Source organism: Myotis lucifugus, unplaced genomic scaffold, assembly GCF_000147115.1.
Source record: "Myotis lucifugus unplaced genomic scaffold, Myoluc2.0 scaffold_944, whole genome shotgun sequence".
NCBI lineage: Eukaryota > Metazoa > Chordata > Mammalia > Chiroptera > Vespertilionidae > Myotis > Myotis lucifugus.
The window spans coordinates 61882-77499 of record NW_005871992.1 but is presented as its reverse complement, the minus strand read 5'-3'; the positions used below and the strand labels follow the sequence as shown (position 1 = coordinate 77499).

The 15618-nt window shown below is 44.2% G+C and overlaps 1 pseudogene; it reads left to right on the top strand.

Annotated features, from left to right (window-relative positions):
* The first annotated feature begins 1564 nt into the window (after positions 1-1564).
* LOC102426057 lies at positions 1565-3152 on the top strand (annotated as a pseudogene).
* Positions 3153-15618: the final 12466 nt, after the last annotated feature.

Sequence of the window (15618 nt, the reverse complement as noted above, 5' to 3'; positions counted from 1 at the left end):
GGAGTCTTTTGCTGTAAAAAGCCAGGTCACCATAAGAAAGATGGTTTAAAAAGAAAACCTGAAGTGTGATTTACAAAGAGAAAACAGAAGCGAGCATAGGGCTGCTCTGGGGCTATGAGAGGGTATTTCCCCTTCTTACTAACTCTTTAGGAGAAATTGAAATTACCATAAAAGGGGAAGTTCCTAAGGGCCTTGTAGATACTGGGGCTACTTTATCCGTGCTTAACCCTGCCCATGTCAGTTTCCCTCTCCCTTGGAGTAAAGCTTTTGTACAGATGGTAGGGTGTCTAAGCAACCAATGGCTGTTTTAAAATCAGAACCTGTCCCCTTTCAATGAGGGCACGTTAAGGGGCAACATATTTTACTGGTCAATTCGGTCCCAATTCACCTGATAGAGACTTTATAAATCAGTGATGCCCACTATAAAGTGGACAATGGAGAGGTTTGGCCAGTTACCGGCACCCTTAAGTGCAGTGCTCCCCTGCAGCTGACCTTGCTTCCCATTCCCAGGGACGTGAATGGAGAATGAGGCCTTCTGAGATCAATGTCTTTTCCACACATGCAAGCCCTTATGAGTCAGAAACGGCATCAGCTACATGCTACCTGCAAACTAGATCTCTAATTGCTACAGAGCCGCAGGGAAAACTACTCAAATAGAAAGAACCGTTCAAAATGGGTGAGTTAGTCCTTTTGCCAACATTCGCCAATCCTTGAGGAAATGAAGTGCTGTTCTTGTTTTACTCTGCAGTCTCTGCAGGGCCAGAGGTGTGTGGCTCCGAATGTCAGAGCCCACTGAACCCTTTTACATCCCCTGAAACCTCCCCTGTTCAGCTCAAAATGCTGCCATTGGCTTTCCAAAACCAACGCCCCAGGACCTCTCAGATGCAAACGCCTGGAACGCCGGTCGGGCCATTTTAAAATACGACCTCTGGAAGAGAGCCACCCGAACAAGTCACTGTCAGCTTATCCCAACCGCTCCTTTCTAAATCAGTACATTTCAATTAGGTTATTGAATTTCTAGATATTTTGAAATAACATGAAATACTGAAACATTGATTGCTAAGTAAGTCTTTAAATTCGCCTGCTTTTGTCTTTTGCTGAAAGTCTGTAATATGAATTTAAGCTTTTGATAGAATGTCTGGTGCTTGAAGGTGTGTTTCTTGAAAGTGAGAGTGTGTTTAAAATGTGGTCATAAACGTCAATCTAAGGAATACTGGTCACTTATTTTATTTTATTTTGGTTATTATTGGCAACTGAGGCTTCTAAGAGTTAAAAGTTCAAATTAAGTTGGGAGAAATTACATGGTTGTGATAATAGAATGCATGAGGTATGGAAATTTATTTTCGAGGAAAAAATTCTTGTGTTTTCTCTGCAAAAAGTAGTAGTTTGAATTATGTTAGGGTCTTTATGTGTTTGGTCTTTATGTGTATGTGTTTGTGTATTGCATGAGGTCAATTTTCAGCCTCTGGATGACATTACTAGGGTCTCTAGTATCTATTATAAAGGACCTACCTTGGACAAACGTCTGCAAGAACACCTCTGTAATAATTTCCCTGGTAGAATTATGTCGTAAGTGTTTCCCTCCACGTCCTGCGTGGTTCAGGGTTCGGGTCTGGAAGTGGAGCTGCACACAAATGAAATAGAAAAGACACAAGATAATTTGGAAATATTGGGGGACCAGGCGAGCAAGTCCAACTCAAGAGGAAGGACTTCCACTGTGCTCAGGCCTCACCAAGCTTTTTATAGTGAGGAGTAAACAAGGTAGTGGTTACCATAGTTACACAGTTCTTGTGAGTTTCACTTGTTTACACTGTTCTTGCACTTCCTCAGCCCATTAGCTTCCCAGATAAGATCTAGGGAGTGTTATAAGATCAAGCTTAATTATGCTAAGAGGACTGTGCCCTTTAAGGTAGGACTTGTTTGTGACTTTGCCAGCAGGTCAGTCCAAGGCTTAACCCTATATCAGTTTCCCACAGAATTATATATAGATTTAATCTAGATGAGTATTTTAGATGAATATTGTCTAAATATAAGAATAGATGAAATTAACTTCCCAGAAGAAAAATGAGAACTTCTGGATAATAGTAGATACTTGTGCCCCCTCAGATTCTTCCTTGTACTTTTGTTCCTGGTATGTAATTGTTATATCAGATGCAAAAAAAAACAACTTAAGACAAACAGCAAAAAAGACTCGGATCATGGTGGCTCAAAAATTAGAAATGATCCAGAATACTTTTTAACAAAGACATATAGGATGTGAGTGCCTCCCATTTACTTGCCTTTTATTTTGAATAATAATAATTCGACCTTGAATGCCATCTAAGGTTATGGTCTTGTCCCATCCCCTGTGGTCCACCCTGTTCAGCAAGACAAATGCTGACACTGAGACAGCAAACACAGAAAACCAAAGGGGGGGGGGGGGAAGGCTCAGAGCATTCCTGCCAGAAAGAGAAGACAAGGTGGCCTCTCATTGGAAGAAGAGGAAGAGGAGCATGTCAGTGGGGAATCTGGAGGAAGCAGCAATGAGGAGGAAGACACAGCTGCAGAGCAAGAAGGCACCAGGTCCGAGGATGCAAGGGAAAAGGAGGATGGGCTGTGGGCCAGCTTCCTCAACGATGTGGCACCAAAATCAAAAGTGCCCTTGAGTCTACAAGTTAAAAAAAAGAGAAGAGACTGAAGAGACTACTTCAAATGAACTGTTGGTCAAAGCAGAAGAGCTAGAGAAACCTAAAGAAAAAGTTAAAATCATCCAAGTGTTTGATTTTACTGGTGAAGAAGTCAGGGTGACTGAGGAAGTGGATTATTACATCTAAATAGGCCAAATCCTTCTTCGAGCAAAATGAGAAAGAAAAACCACAGACTAATGTCCCTTCAATTCTGGCATCATCCCTGCTGGGTCAGGATTAAAAAGATCAAGTGGAATGAGTAGCCTTTTGGGGAAAATTGGAGCCAAGAAGCAGAAGATGCACCCTAGAGAAGCCCAAATTGGACTGGGAGAGCTTCAAGGAGGAAGAGGGTTTGGTGAAGAACTAGCCATCCACAATCGAGGAAAGGAAGGGTACATTGAACGGAAAGCTTTTCTAGACGGAGTGGATCACAGGCAGTTTGAAGTTGAGCGAGATCTCAGGCTGAGCAAAATGAAACCCTGATGGTGTGGGGGACATCGGTAGCAGCTTACTCCTGTTTACAAGGTGAGCTTCCTGTGGGCCTGTGAAATGTCTCTAGCCTTTCTCCTCGACTGTTTCCCAGCAAGACCTTTTTTTCTACATTGAATTTCTGTCTTTATATCTTCATCTCACATGGTTTCATTCATTTTTACTTTTAAAAGTTTGTTCTTGCCCTAACCGGTTTGGCTCAGTGGATAGAGCGTTAGCCTGCGGACTCAAGGGTCCCAGGTTCGATTCCAGTCAAGGGCATGTACCTTGGTTGCGGGCACATCCCCAGTGGGGAGTGTGCAGGAGGCAGCTGATCGATGTTTCTCTCTCATCGATGTTTCTAACTCTCTATCCCTCTCCCTTCCTCTCTGTAAAAAATCTATAAAAAATAGATTAAAAAAAAAAGTTTGGTCTTAAATAAAAGTTGGTCCTATAAAAAAAAAAAGAACCATTAAAGACTCTTGAGCAGGACAGTGATGTGACTGTGGTAGGGACAGAAATAGAATATTGGGGACCAACTATAATTGTAAGAAATATGAATTATGTTCTGTTAACCATGATTGTTTTATTCTGATTGAAGAAGGCACATTCTAACCTGGTGGGACCTGGGAGCTCACCTGGAAGTACAGCCCATCCTCCCTATCAGGGAGCTGCCTATCTATACTAATAAAAGGGTAATATGCTAATTAGACTGGACATCTTCCAGACATCCTTCCGGACAAAGCCACAGTGGCGGGGCCAAGACAGAGGCGGTTAGTGGCAACCAGACCGGCAGGGGAGAGCAGTTAGGGGCGACCAGGCCAGCAGGGGGTGAGAGTTAGGGGTGACCAGGCAGGCAGGCAGGTGAGTGGTTAGGAGCCAGTGGTCTCCAATTGCGAGAGGGATGTTCGACTGCCAGTTTAGGCCCGATCCCACAGTCGGGCATCCCCCGAGGGGTTCCAGATTGGAGAGGGTGCAGGCCGGGCAGAGGGACCCCCCCGCCCAGTGCACAAAATTCATGCACCGGGCCTCTAGTCTATATATAAATGCTAATATGCTAAATGTCCGTCTGGATAATGATGTCACATAGCAACGCCCAGCTTCCTCTCCCTAGTGACTAGCCTCCTTGGAGTTTCTTCAGCCCAGGAACACTACTTGCTGTATAGCCAGGTAGAAACATTTTATACTGTAACCAAATGTCTGTGAAACATTTTCCCATGCCTCATCTCATTTGATCCTCACAGAAGTCCTGGAGTAGGTAGATAGGAGACTTGGTGAAATCCTATTTTCTTTCCATTAGTTGGAGATTTAGAAAGCTTAGAAACGTGACCCAACTGAAAAGAAGAAATGGTGGACCTTGAAAATGACTTCAGGTTTTCTCACTGCACAGAATATAGTCAAACACTGCTGCAGTTAAATATTTTACCCTTTGTTCTCCCTGTGTGATCTACAATAATAATCTGCTTCGTGTTGATATTTACTGTTGTGTTGCTGACAATTACCTGAAAGAGAAGTTGGGGTGTTTCACTGGGCTGGAAAAAAGCTAAATCAGAAGCAGGTCTAATTAAGCAAGTTTGTGTATATATTTATATATATATATATATATATATATATATATCTCCTATATAATAAGAGGCTAATATGCAAATTGTTCCCTCAACCGGGAGTTTGACCGGGAGTTTGACCAGGGTGTGGGGCCAGCCAGCCAACTGCCTGCAGCCTCTCCCCACAGCTGGCTCCGCCCCCAATTGCGATGGGGGGCCCAATTGGGGCGGGCCAGCAGGACCCCACCTGTGCACAAATTCGTGCACCGGGCCTCTAGTGTATATAGATAGATAGATAGATAGATAGATAGATATAGATATAGATATAGATGTATAGATATAGATATAGATATAGATGGCTAAGTTGACTCACGCATGCACAATACATATAAAGCTCTCACTGGCGCCAATCGCACGCATGTATTTTGATCTGTCATTGTCGATCGTAAATTTGGTTGACACTTCTATTATAGAGAAAGGGTGAATAGCAATATTAATATATTTCTTCTAATTCATTTCCTTTCAATGTGCATGAATTGGTGCACCAGGCCACTATTTATCATTATAAACAACCTGGGAAAGATTAACAACCTTGTTGCCGAAACCAGAGCTACCAGCCCTTTGAGGACCCCAGCCCTTTGCATATCACTAGGCCCTTTGAAGACCCCCAGTCTTTGCAAAGCTCCAGACCTGTAATCTGCCCATTTGGCATACCCTCTGCCTACTTCTCCCTGTAATCTTTGTCCTTCGACCATAAGCAGTGGCTTATGGTGGGGTGCAGAGCAGATTTCTGTGGGTGACCTGCTGCTCTCCCACGCTGCCGGCAGGATCAGAATAAACACTCATATGTGATTCAACCCTGCCTCTGCTGAATTGGCTCAGTAGTGACAGGCAGTGCGATCCTATTGGCTGTCCCGTCACAACGGGAAAAAGTATGCTGGTGCTAGTATATCGAGAGGGGAAGAGGTAGGAGGTCCAGGAATCTCACCAGCAGGGAGCGAGCAGATTATTTCTGTTTGCTGTTTAGAAGGGATAGAAACTTGAGCATGAATCTAGATTAAGGGGAAGAACTAGCAGAGAGGAAGACATTAAAAATGTAAGGGAGCCCACAGGTATGGCTCGGTGGTTAAGCATCGACCCATGAACTAGGAAATCAGGGTTTTATTCCAGGTCAGGGCACATGCCCAGGTTTCGAGTTCAATCCCCAGTTGCGGGGTATGCAGGAAGCAGCCGATTGATAATTCTCTCCCATCACTGATGTTTCTCTCTCTCTCTCTCTCTCTCTCTCTCTCTCTCTCTCTCTCTCTCTCTCTCTTTTCCTCTCTGAAATCAAGAAAAACATATTTTTTAAAAATAAAAATGTAAGGGAAAGGGAGTAGCTGATAGAATATTTTATTTAAAAAGAGAAGTATGTAAGGGCCAGGATAGCCTTACAGCTAAAGTGTGATGTCATTCTCTAAGACAGGAACAAACAGAAGTCTGTCTGGGGGAGGAGGAGAGTTAATAAAGCTTCTATGTATGGCTTTGATCTGATGTGGACTTAAGAAGAAAAGGTTTGGAATGCTGCTGTAGGAAGTAAGTGTCCTTTAAGAACAGTGGTTCTCATCCTTGGCTGCACATGAGGATCTTCTTGGAAGCTTTAAAACAAAAATGATGCTGGACCCCCAGCCCCAAATGTTGGAGGCAAAAATAGAATATTGGGGACTAGCTATAGTTATAAGAAATATTAATCATGCTCTGTTAACCGTGATTGTTTTGTTCTGATTAAAGAAAGCACATTCTAACCTGGCCAGGAGTTAGTTGTATGCCCGCTCCCACCCCCACCCCCACCCCCCAGGCCCGGAGTCAACCTTGAACCTGGGAGTCAATCTTGGCATTCAGTCCATCCTCATTTGAGAACTGCCTGCCTATTATCATGGAATGATTAACAACCAAGTTGCCCAAACAATGGAATCCCAGCTCCAGCTCGCATTGCCTACTTCCCCATGCCTGTAACACACATTCTGCACACTCATTTTTATTCCCTTTGCCTACTTTCTTACGTAACCTTTCTCCTTCTACCCAATACAAGCAGCTGGCTTATGGGGGGCAGGGCAGATTTTCGTGGATGACCTGCTCCTCTCCCATGCTCAGCAGGATTGGAATAAACGCTCATTTATGATTCAACCCTATCTCTGCTGAATTGGCTCAACTAGTGACAGGCAGCTGGACCCCCTGGTTCCGTATGGTTTCACAGGGATGCTAATTTAATTCCTCTGGGATGGTGCCCAGGCACCAGTGTTTCTCAAGTGCCTGTGTTGGTGCTAATGAGCAGCCTTGATTGAGAACCAGCAGTGAAAGGCTTGCAGTGCCATGACAGGGCTCAGCTGGGGGCAAGGGTCTGTTGTTCAGCCGATCAGCCTGGTTACACGGCTCTCCAGCACCGGCACTTCTGAGCAGGAGCTGTGAAATCCCTTGTTCCCTGAGGTTGATGAGGCGCTGAGCTAAAGAAGTAAGAGACAGAGGCTGGGGATAAGGAACTGAATTTGCCACCCACAGGCTCTAACCCAGCGGTTCTCAACCTGGGGGTCGAACAACCCTCTCACAGGGGTCGCCTAAGTCCATCGGAAAACACATCTATAATTACATATTGTTTTTGTGATTAATCACTATGCTTTAATTATGTTCAATTTGTAACAATGGAAATACATCCTGCATATCAGATATTTACATTACGATTCATAACAGTAGAAAATTACAGTTATGAAGTAGCAACGAAAATAATTTTATGGTTGGGGGTCACCACAACATGAGGAACTGTATTAAACGGTCGCGGCATTAGGAAGGTTGAGAACCACTGCTCTAATCTGATATAATAAGAAGAGGTTCAGATGAAAGTCGATAAGATAATAAAAGCAACACCAAGTAAAAAAAGTCTTAGCGCTATCTACCAACCACTAACGTAAGTGATTTATACAAATTCTCATTATGCTTACAGCAGCGTTAGGCCCTATTATTCCCACTTTATAAATACAGGGACCGCAGCTCAGAATGAAGAAAGCTTCCCAGTTTATGGTGTTAACAAGTGGCAGAACTAGGGTTTGAACCCAGATCTAACTGGAACCTGAACTCTGGTTGTGGAGCAGCTAAATGCTCACTCTCTGCCTCAATGTTAATTTTTCCTTTATTTGCTTTCTGTTGTGATTCTATCTTAATTCTAACCTGCATTTCCCATGGCCTTCATGCTAATTACTAGAGGAGTTCTGCTTGAGGCATAAGTTTTTGGAAGAACAGCTCCTTGCCAGAAGGTACCTCTTGGACGAGGTGGGGAAATATGTACAAAATAAATGACTGTTTATCAAAGATTTGCAGGACTTAGATCAGCAGGGGTCAATGGATAGGGAACAAAGAGATTTAGAGATTTCCCACTCTTCCTTTGATCCCAGTTGGTGCCCAGATGTCTGCAATTGTCAGGCACCTTTTACCCCTCCCATTCTCCTTTACCTTGACATAAAAGAAGCCTGAATTCTGGACCCTAGGAAGATGAATTTGAGGAATCTCTATGTCCTTCATCTCAATTGGACACATCTTCAATCAATCAACCTTTCCTTACTTCATACTCTGACATTTTGAATATTGGCCTTTGCACCTGTCACAGTTGGCCAAGAGCAAGTAGGGGGAGGTGGGAGGATAGGAGCTTGTGGGAATCTGCTGGGTTTTGAATGGACTCTAGATAGGCCCAGAGGACAGGAAATGAGAGGCTTTCCAAGGGAAACAAGGAAGCTGAGGGAATGGGTCCTATGCAGGAGGCCAGAGTAACAAATACATTGGATGAGAGGAGGGAAGTCAGATTGGCTAGGGCCTAGGCCCTTCTAGCCGCTAGGCACGTTGGCAGTTCCAATCTGTCTATGAAGCGTAAACTCCATGTGGTAAAAAGAAACTAGGAGACACTAAAGGTTTATTGGGGGTAGTTGACATGATAAAGACTAATCTTAAAAATTCATCAAGCAGCCCAGCTGATGTGGCTCAGTGGTTGAGTGACCCAGGAACCAAGAAGTCGGTTGTTCAATTCCCAGTCAGGGCATAAGCGCAGGTTGTGGGCTCCCTTCCCAGTAGGGGGCGTGCAGGAGGCGCCCAATAGATGTTGACATTATTCTCTCATCGATGATTCTCTCTTCCTCTCTCCAAAAATATTAATAAAAACATATTTTAAAAAAATATAAAATTCATCAAGCAGATGAAGAGTTAGGAAAGTCACTAAGGAGACTCTGCACTGAACTTTTTTCCCCTTTGCTCACTGTCTTGTTCTGGTAATCCAACCATGGCGCTCAGGACTGAAGAGATTGCCTACTTTTTAGCTATAAACTGCCTTCCCTAAGACTACAGTTCTATTTTCAAGGACCAATAAAAGGTTCTACAAATTGACCGCAGCTGGAGACCAGAACGAGGCACTTTTTCACAATTGTTGCTATCCCTGTAGAGAAGGTTATTCAGAAATATAATCTTGTTGCAAAGTCCTGGGCCAAATGAGGCGTGATACACACACTGAACCACGACATTCCACAAGAGTGTCCTGGGCCCCATCAATGTGACCGTCAGCAACCGCCCCGAACCTACTCAAGGGGATCAACGCCCCATAGGTGGGGACAGCAGCAGTTCTTTCTTGATCTAAGTCAACTAAAGTAAATTTATGCCTAAAAAATTAGTTTCCAGATATCAGTGTCTTCCCAGCCACACATTCTTTTTTAAATTTATTTTAAAATCCTCACCCAAGGATATTTTTCCATTGATTTTTAGAGACAGTGGAAGAGAGAGGGAAAGACAGAGAAACATCAATGTGAGAAACATCGATTGGTTGCCTCATGCACACACACTGACCAGGGCCTGGGCCGAAAAGGAGCCTGCAACCGAGGTACGTGGCCTTGACTGGAATTGAACTCAGGACCCTTTGGTCTGCAGGTCAACGCTCTAGCCACTGAGCCAAACCAGCTTGGGCACACACATTATTTTCATTATTTTTTTAATTTATTCTTTTAATGCTATGCATTTAGATTTTTTTCTTTTCTTTTTGTTTTAAGTAAATTTTTATTGATTCCAGAGAGGAAGGGAGAGGGAGAAAAAGAAACATCAATGATGAGTGAGAGTCATTGATCGGCTGCCTTCTGCACACCCCCTACTGGGAATTGAGCCTGCAACCCAGGCATGTCCCCTTGACTGGAATTCAACCTGGGACCCTGCAGTCAGCAGGCCGACATTGCCACTGAGCCAAACCAGCTAGGGTCACACATTATTTTTAAATTAATAAGTTAAAATTGCTGGTGAGCAGTAATTTTAGTAAAACTGAAGAGGAAAGCCCTAACCAGTTTGGCTCAGTGGATAGAGCGTCGGCTTGAGGACTGAAGGGTCCCAGGTTCAATTCCGGTCAAGGGCATGTACCTTGGTTGCAGGCACATCCCCAGTAGAGGGTGTGCAGGAGGCAGCTGGTCGATGTTTCTCTCTCATCGATGTTTCTAGCTCTCTATCCCTCTCCCTTCCTCTCTGTAAAAAATGGATAAAATATATATATTTTTTAAAAACTGAAGAGGAAAAATGAATAGCTAGAATTCTCTGGGTGCTGATGAGAAGACAAACAATGCTGGGACCTTATGAGGCCAAAAGACACCTGGTGAACTGAGCTAGCTCGTTGTGGTGCCTTGGGAATGTTATCTGTCAAAAGGAATATCAATTCTGCAAATTAAACCTGGTAGTTTGGGGAATATGTGTTTAACCCATTTTAACTCTCCCTGTTTGTACTATTGCTTTCCTACTTTTCAACTTGTTTACTATAGAAGTGGAACATTTAAATATATATTTTTATTGATTTCAGAGAGGAAGGGAGGAAGGGAGGAAGGGAGGAAGGGAGAGGGAGAGAGATAGAAACATCAATGATGAGAATCATTGATCAGCTGCCTCCTGCACGCCCACTACTGGGGATTAAGCCCGCAACCTGGCATATACTCTGACCAGGAATGAAACAGAGACCTTCTGGCTCGTAGGTTGATGTGCAACAACTGAACCACACCCGCCAGGCAGAAATGGAACATTTATTCCAACAAAATGTGCCTGGTGTGGTCTCTCCATGATTAAAAACATCTGCTTTTAGCTTCAGTACAGTACTTGTACCTCTCTGAGGATACCTTTGCTCAGCCTACAGTAGGCTGGTGCTGCTTCATCTTCTTCAGGTGTGTAAATTGAAGAGGCAATTTTTTACCTATGAAACCCAAAGAAAAAATGGTATTTGGCTCCTTGGGCTTATTAGCCTTTAATCTTAGTGACTACCAGATGTTGCTAAAGAGTATTTGGAAAAGAGCTTTACCTGCTGAAACTTCTTTTGGAAATCAGAATATTGTAATGCAAGTCATGAAAGAAGGAAAATGTTAACCTCTATAGCTCAGCCAAGTGTAAATCATTATAGAGGATACTAGAGGCCCGCTGGCACCCGCCTTGGCTGGCCTGGAGCTTGTGGGCTGGGGGCAGCTCCTGCGTTAAGTGTCTGCCCCCTGGTGGTCAGGGTGCATCATAGCAACCAGTCATTCTGCCATTCAGTTGATTTGCATATTAGGCTTTTATTATATAGGACTAGAGGCCCGATGCATGAAATTCATGCAAGGGGCCCGGCCCTCGCAGCCCTGCCTGCCTCGGCCGGCCCTCACAGCCCTGGCTTCATCAGGAAGGTTGTCGGGAAGGACATCTGAAAGGTTGTTTGGCTGTCCAGTCTAATTAGCATATTACACTTTTATTATTACAGATGGTATGGGCAAATCTTTTTTCTTAAGTAATGAACATATTTGCTTATTGAGTTTGAAAAAAAAGCTATTATGTTTCCTTAAAAAGTTTTATAGAAAGTTAAAAGTGTGAAATCCATTTTAGCATGTTAAAAACATTTGAGGCCCTAGCTGGTTTGGCTCAGTGGATAGAGTGTCGACCTGTGGACTGAAGGGTCCCGGGTTCGATTCTGGTCAAGGGCACATGCCTGGGTTGTGGGCTTGGTCCCAGTAGGGGGCATGCAGGAGGCAGCTAATCAATGATTCTCTCTCATCATTGATGTTTCTATCTCTCTCTCCCTCTCCCTTCCTCTCTGAAATCAATAATATATATATATATATATATATATATATATAAAATTTTTAAAAATTGAAGAGGAGGAAAATGTATGAAATAAATGTTATGTACACTGTGACCTAGAATGTGAAAAAACAAACAAAAAACATTTGAGTTTTAAGAGTATCATAGCCCTAGCCCAGTGGTTCTCAACCTGTGGGTCGCGACCCCTTTGGCAGTCGAATGACCCTTTCACAGGGGTCGCCTAAGACCATCCTGCATATCAGATATTTACATTACGACTCATAACAGTAGCAACATTACAGTTATGAAGTAGCAATGAAAATAATTTTATGGTTGGGTCACAACATGAGGAACTGTATTTAAAGGGCCAGAAGGTTGAGAACCACTGCGCCGGTTTGGCTCAGTGGATAGAGTGTCGGCCTGCTGACTGAGGGTCCCAGATTCAATTCTGGTCAAGCGCACATGTGGGGGTTGCAGTCTTGATCCCCAGTAGGGGGTGAGCAGAAGGCAGCCGGTCAATGATTCTCTCTCATCATTGATGTTTCTCTCTCTCTCTCTCTCTCTCTCCTTTCCTCTCTGAAATCAATAAAAATATATTTTTAAAAAATAGTATCATAGCTATAAATATATCCAACTTCAAAATACTTGGATTTCTAGATTCTAAATATTTTAAATTGAAGTTAAAATGAAATCAAGTGATTTAAAATTAATGTGATTTTTTTCTGGTTATTTTTAGGTAAATAGGATGTGAGACTGGCAAATAATGCTTGCTAGGAGGACCCATTCTTGTGATTGAATTCCAAGTAGCATTTTTTAGTTGCATCTCATTCTTTAAAAAAAAAAAAAAAGAAATCCTATTGTGTTATAAATAAAGACACTGAAAACCTCAATTTTATTTTTGAATCTATTCTACAGACAGATTCTCTTTTTTTAAATATCTTTTCTACAGATAGATTCTCTAGAGCCAGCCAACAATCCAGGCCTAACACTTTAGCTAACAGCTTTATAGTTCAAAATTCAAAACGTAGGGTAGGAGGAAAGTGAGAGTGACTACAAACCAAATGAACACGGCTAATACATCTTGGGAAGCACTTTGTTACAATAAATAGGTGACTCACTGGGTATAGCACACCCTCCCAAACCATATTTACCACAGACCACCCAAACAATTATATTCAATATTAACTAAAAGGCCAAAGGATTGGATTTACATAGTGTTTTTTTTTAAATATATTTTATTGATTTTTTACAGAGAGGAAGGGAGAGAGATAGAGAGTTAGAAACATCGATGAGAGAGAAACATCGACCAGCTGCCTCCTGCACATCTCCCACTGGAGATGTGCCCGCAACCCAGGTACATGCCCTTGACCGGAATCGAACCTGGGACCTTTCAGTCCGCAGGCCGACGCTCTATCCACTGAGCCAAACCGGTTTCGGCACATAGTGTTTTTAAAACATACATTTCACTATAAAAATAATGTATTATCAAATAATTCATCTATATTCCTAAAGTGTCATATTTTCTATGATTCTTGTTAATCTGTTTGAACTAGAGAGGGGGGGAAAGTATTGAGATATGGTAGTTGGATCAGACCTATCAACTACTCAAATTGAACCCTGCTAACCCAAGGGGTTCATAGCTTAATTCTATACTGTCTATGCTTCTCATCAGGAAACTGAAAAGGGCTGACATCCTATATAATAAAAGGGCAATATGCAAATTGACCCTAACAGCAGAACAACAGGGAACAACCGGTCGCTGTGACACGCACTGGCCACCAGGGGGCAGATGCTCAACGCAGGAGCTGCCCTTGGTGGTCAATGCACTTCCACAGGGGGAGCTCCACTCAGCCACAAGCCAGGCTGACAGCTTCGAGCACAGCTGAGGGGTGGGAGCCTCTCCTGACTCTGCAGCATTCGGACATCCCCTAAGGGCTCCCTGGCAAGGGATGTCTGACTGCCAGCTTAGGCCTAATTCCCCTGGGAGCAGACCTAAGCTGGCAGGTGGACATCCCCCAAGGGCTCCCAGACTGTGAGAGGGTGGAGGCCAGGCTGAGGGACACCTCACCTCCTCCCCAAGTGCACGAATTTTTGTGCACCAGGCCTCTAGTAAAGTTATAAGGATATCTGACTATCTTACAAGACACTATACAGACTCTTTTAAAGTTTTAGCCGTGACAGGATTCCCAGGTAAAAATGGGCAGCAATTTCATATTTTACTTCTGGCTGCTTCCTCACTTTTGTTTTGTCAGGACTTCAGCCAAGCCCCTGTGGAAGGTAAGTTTATTTATGAAGCAAACCCCTTTCCTTCGCCTGGCCTCATTTTTTGGCTGTATAGCAGTGGTCTCAACCTTCCTAATGCCGCGACCCTTTAATTCAGTTCCTCATGTTGTGGTGACCCCCAACCATAAAATTATTTTCGTTGCTACTTCGTAACTGTACTGTTGCTACTGTTATGAATCGTAATGTAAATATCTGATATGCAGGATGTATTTTCATTGTTACAAATTGAACATAATTAAAGCATAGTGATTAATCACAAAAACAATATGTAATTATATATGTGTTTTCCGATGGTCTTAGGCGACCCCTGTGAAAGGGTCGTTCGACCCCGAAAGGGGTCGCGACCCACAGGTTGAGAACTGCTGCTGTATAGGGAGAAACCCCACAGTTTCAAATCTTTAGGCTCCTTTCCCCTTAACATTCATGCTACTTGGAAAGACAGTGAGGCAAACAAAGGTCTCACACTGTTACATTTTATTAAGTAACCATTTATTAAGCCACCTCTCTCCAGGATGGGCACAAGGTGTACGGTTATTTCCTCACATGAGTGTTTTAAAACCTGGGTGGGAGATGACATGCTACAAATTAAGCATTTTAAAAATTGTAAGGGGAATCTTCTTTTTAATCTCAAGAACAGCCTTTTCACGCTTCTTTATCACCTTTCCATTGGTTGTGTGCATATAAAGACCAACAAAGAGAACAGATTGGAGGGTGTTGTTGGCATAGGGAAGCTGGCGGCGGACTGTTAGAGGGCACCTTGTGTGACTGATTTGGGGAACCCATTTGACTTTATCTGATGGGTTGGAAGCAGCAGCAGAAGAGGGAAGCTGGCGGTCAGACCATCGCTGCCCATCGGGCGGATTCCTGCAGTGGCGGTGGTTTCACTTCCTGGCTGGGCGCTGCAGATGTGTCACCTGGCCTGGCCGCTGTCCTGGGTGTTCGGTCGGAGCTGGGCGTGGCCAGGCTTTTCTGCCCCCGACCTAGCTTTCCAGCCTCAATTTCTGTTTTGCCTGGAACAACCTAGCTTTCTTGTTATTTCTGTTAAGGGTTAGCGGGGACATTGAGATATGAAAAGTACTTCTGGGGACAAACACATAAAACCCTTCTGGTGAGGGTCAGGCCGAACCCCTTTCCCTGCACAACTTATTCCCAGGATAACTGGCTCCGCAGCTTCCCGGCGCCTTTCTCCGAGGCGCCCCCGGAAGACGCCGCCCGAGCCGTGGCCCGGGAGGCCCCTCTCAGAGCGCCTCCGGGCGCAGGAGGTGCAGGTCCTCCTCGGTCACCACCTCGGGGCCCCCTGGGGTGAAAGGAAGGGAAAGACACTCGCGGGCCTCGGCCCCCGCGGTGGGAAAGGCAGCCCTCCCTCCCCCTCGGGGAGCAGCCGCACCCCCTCTCCCAGCCCGGAGACCGCGGCCCGGAGGAGAGCACGGCCTAGCGTTCTCTTCTGGGTGTCGCTGCCACGCCGACCCCTGCCCGGGTGCCCGGAGGCTAGGAACCGATAGCCCCGGTAGTCGGTAGGCCCTGGACGAACGTGCAGGTGACCCCTGATCGATCTCCTATCTTGCGTGGAATGA